This window comes from Coturnix japonica, chromosome 27 (assembly GCF_054131305.1).
Source record: "Coturnix japonica strain WE chromosome 27, WE-NBRP24, whole genome shotgun sequence".
Taxonomy (NCBI): domain Eukaryota; kingdom Metazoa; phylum Chordata; class Aves; order Galliformes; family Phasianidae; genus Coturnix; species Coturnix japonica.
Genome location: NC_140689.1, coordinates 6,573,174 through 6,577,196, shown reverse-complemented (window position 1 = coordinate 6,577,196; position 4,023 = coordinate 6,573,174). Strand labels below are relative to the sequence as shown.

The 4,023-nt window shown below is 51.2% G+C and overlaps 1 pseudogene; it reads right to left on the bottom strand.

The window, feature by feature from the left end:
• Positions 1–222: 222 nt before the first annotated feature.
• LOC146756426 (uncharacterized) lies at positions 223–1,834 on the bottom strand (annotated as a pseudogene).
• Positions 1,835–4,023: the final 2,189 nt, after the last annotated feature.

Genomic DNA, 4,023 nt, shown 5'->3' with positions numbered 1-4,023 from the left:
AATGACGACTGAGCTTTGCATGAAGTTCTTCTGGGAGTGTGAGGAGCTCTCTGCTCGGCACAAAGCCCTTCTCACACTCAAGGCTTCCTGCCATTTCAGCTCACTGGTGCAGACATTCTGGTAACACAGCAGATGGGATTCTCTGAAGGAGAGAAAAGACAAGTTCCCAGGCATCTCCCTGCATGCAGGCCTGGCCAAAATGTTCTAAAATGTCCAACAGAAGCTATGGTCTCTCTCCTGTGTGCATATGCTGGTGCAGCTTCAATTCAGAACTCCCTTTGAAGCTCTTACCACACTCAGGACACTCACAGGGTCTCTTTTTCCTGTGGATGCTCTGATGCAGTGTCAGCTCAGAACGCCTTTTAAAGCTCTTCCCACACTCAGGACACTTATAGGGTCGCTCTCCTGTGTGCATGCACTGGTGCATCTTCAATTCAGAACGCCTTTTGAAGCTCTTCCCACACTCAGGACACTTATAGGGTTTCTCTCCTGTGTGGACACGCTGGTGCATCTTCAGTTCAGAGCTGCTTCTGAAGCTCTTCCCACACTCAGAGCACTTGCAGGGTTTCTCTCCTGTGTGGATGTGCTGGTGGAGCTTCAAATCAGAACTGCTTATGAAGCTCTTCCCACACTCAGAGCACTTATATGGTCTCTCTCCTGTGTGGACACGCTGGTGCACCTTCAGTTTAGAGCTGCTTCTGAAGCTCTTCCCACACTCAGTACACTTATAGGGTTTCTCTCCTGTGTGGATGCGCTGGTGGAGCTTCAATTCAGAACTCCCTTTGAAGCTCTTGCCGCACTCAGGACACTCATAGGGTCTCTCTCCTGTGTGGACACGCTGGTGCACCTTCAGTTCAGAGCTGCTTCTGAAGCTCTTCCCACACTCAGGACACTTATAGGGTTTCTCTCCTGTATGGATGCGCTGGTGGAGCTTCAAATTAGAACTGCTTATGAAGCTCTTTCCACACTCAGAGCACTTATATGGTCTCACTCCTGTGTGGACACGCTGGTGCACCTTCAGTTTAGAGCTGCTTCTGAAGCTCTTCCCACACTAAGAGCACTTGCAGGGTTTCTCTCCTGTGTGAATGTGATGGTGGAGCTTCAAATTAGAACTGCTTATGAAGCTCTTCTCACACTCAGAGCACTTATATGGTCTCTCTCCTGTGTGGACACGCTGGTGCACCTTCAGTTCAGAGCTGCTTTTGAAGTTCTTCCCACACTCCTTGCACTTGCAGGGTCTCTCTCCTGTGTGAATGTGATGGTGGACGGTGAGGCTGGAACTCTTTTTGAAGCTCTTCCCACAATCAGTGCACTTAAATGGTCTCTCTCCTGTGTGGATGCGATGGTGGATGGTGAGGTTGGAACTGTTTTTGAAGCTCTTCCCACACTCAAGGCACTTATATGGTCGCTCTCCTGTGTGGACACGTTGGTGTATTTTGAGTTTAGAACTATCCTTAAAGCTCTTCCCACACTCAGGGCACTTACATGGTTGCTCTCCTGTGTGGACACGTTGGTGTATTTTGAGTTTAGAAATACCTTTCAAGCTCTTCCCACACTCAAGGCACTTGTACAGTCTCTCTCTTCTGTGGATACACTGGTGGGAAGTGAGGCTCCCACTGTCCGTAAAAGTCTTTCCACAGTCAGAGCACTCAGAGGCTCTCTCTCCTGTGTACATGCACTGCTGGCCAGTGGGGTGGAGTCTCCATTTCATGCTCTCTGCAGAATCACAGAACTCGTAATGCCTCTTTGCTGAGTGCGTGCACTGGTGGCTAGTGATGCTGGAATCCAGTTTAAAGCTTTTCTCACACTCAGTGCGTGGATTCTGCTTTTTCATCTGGCACACATCCTTGCTCCTGGTTTCCTCAGGCTGCTTTGGACCTATGCTGAAGTCCACTGGGTTCCTCAGTGTCATTCCCAGATGCTTTCCCAGGGGCTTCTTGATGTGCTCACCCTGACCTTGCTGCAGGACTTCCTGGACATCCCTTCTGATTTCTTCCTCAGAGATGCAATTCCGCTGCATTTCCGCTACACAATTTCTCTGTGGAACCTCCTTTGTATTTCTGATCCCATCAGCTGCTGGATGACAGAGGAAATGCAGCAATAGCACACGGTGCCCAAAATAAAACACAGGCAGAGAAGGCTCTTACAGCCCCAACATTCCCCTTCCCTCCACCACCTCACCTGGGCTGAGGTCTCCTGGCATGGCCTCAGGGCTATGCACATCTGCGATCCAGGGGTCTCCCCCTCTTTCAAGCAGGGAGATCACCACGGGCTTGGGGGCTGGAAGTGGAGCTTCAGGGAGAGAAACAGGGAACAAGAGAGCATTTCCCTCATGCTGGCACAGTGCCTGTTCAGCAGTTCCACTCTGTGCCCCTCCCCAAGGAGAAACCACCATTTAGGTCTAAATGACACTGTGCCTACAGCTTCCCTTGGAGCAAAGAATGTTTTGACATCTCTGAACATTGTGAAGGGATATTTTTTCTTTCAAATTAACTTTACAACAGCTTATTTGTTTTCTTACAGTCTACCAGTGGTCAAGGCATCAAAATGCTGATGGCAATTGCATGGAAAATCCTCAATTCCATAGCAGTAACCAGGAAGTAATCTATGAGCTGGAGCTGGTGGCACCAAGCAACACACAACACAAGGGCTGGTTTTCTCCCTCCTGGCTGATGCCTGCTTGCCAGCACTGACTCTGTGGCTTTGATCAGAGTGCCGTGCATACTAATCCCTTCTGAAACTCATGCTTTTCAGTATCTCCTTTCTTGCTGGCACTGTGGTGTAAGTCAATATGTAGCTGCATGCTGTTTATTCAAGGCCCGGCTTGCAGAGGCTCATTCTGCACAGCCAAAGGTGCCCTAACGAGGAGGAAAGGCAGACAAGCTCTCACCCAGCGAGGCCACACACTGGTATGTCTCCAACATCACGTCCCGGTAGAGCTCTCGTTGCACAGGGTCCAGCAGCTCCCACTCCTCCCTGCTGAAATACACGGCCACCTCCTCAAAGCTCACGGGCTCCTGCAAGCAAAGAGGCTCCTTGCTGGGAACAGCCAAGGCCCAGGCAAGCAGCTCGCACAGGACAGAACCTCACACCCCAGCTGCTTTTCTGTCCCCAGCACACACATGCTGGCTGAGGGCACCTCCCTCTACCCCTGCATTCACATCCCTGGCCCCTTGGCCTCTCCTGCCTGCTTCCCCAACCCCTACCTCAACTGGATGTGCTGCAGCCATTTGCTGCTCTCCTGCAGGCTGGGATGGTCATGGCTGGAAGGCAGAAGTTGAACTGGAGCCTGCAGAGAGAAGAGAAATGGCAGGGGAGCTGTGAGGGAATGCAGCAGTCCCAGTCCCAGCTCAGCCCTTCTGCAGGGCACTGCCTGGCCTTGCAGAGGAAGACAATGAGCTGCAGCACAGGAAACAATCTGTCTCAAAGAGATGAACCGTCACAAAGCTGTCTCAGACTGGGAGGCTGAAACAACTGGTAGCTGACACTTAGTTCAACAGCTGAGACTGAGAGGGGACTTAAGACAAAGCACGGCAAGGAGGCAGTCATCTTACCCCAAAAGAGGGAGCAGCCCAAGTGCCCCTCCAGCTCTGCTGCACAGCAGCAGGCTGCACCACAGGACCTGCCCTCGAGCAGGGCTGTTTCTGCAGCTCACACCTGCACAGAGATCCCTTGCAGTTTGACATCAAGACTCCTTCTCAATACAGATCTTCTGTAAGACACCCGTGGTTACTTTGGACCTTTCATGTATTCTCTAAGGTTCTGTCTTAGAGGGACTGTGCACGTATGATTCCTTCCACACAAAGCCTTGACCAAGCTTGGGACTAGGAGAGGATCCAGCCACATCCTAGCTCCTTACCTCTGTGGTCTGAAGACATGAGAAAAAAAGGGGAACTACTCTGAGCCTCGTGACTCAATGGGAGGGCCTCCTGTAGGTGTGTGCGTAACCCTACCCTCCATGCAGTAAATAACCAAGTGTATCCAGCCACCTCCGATCCTGTTGTGTCACTGTTAAATCACTAC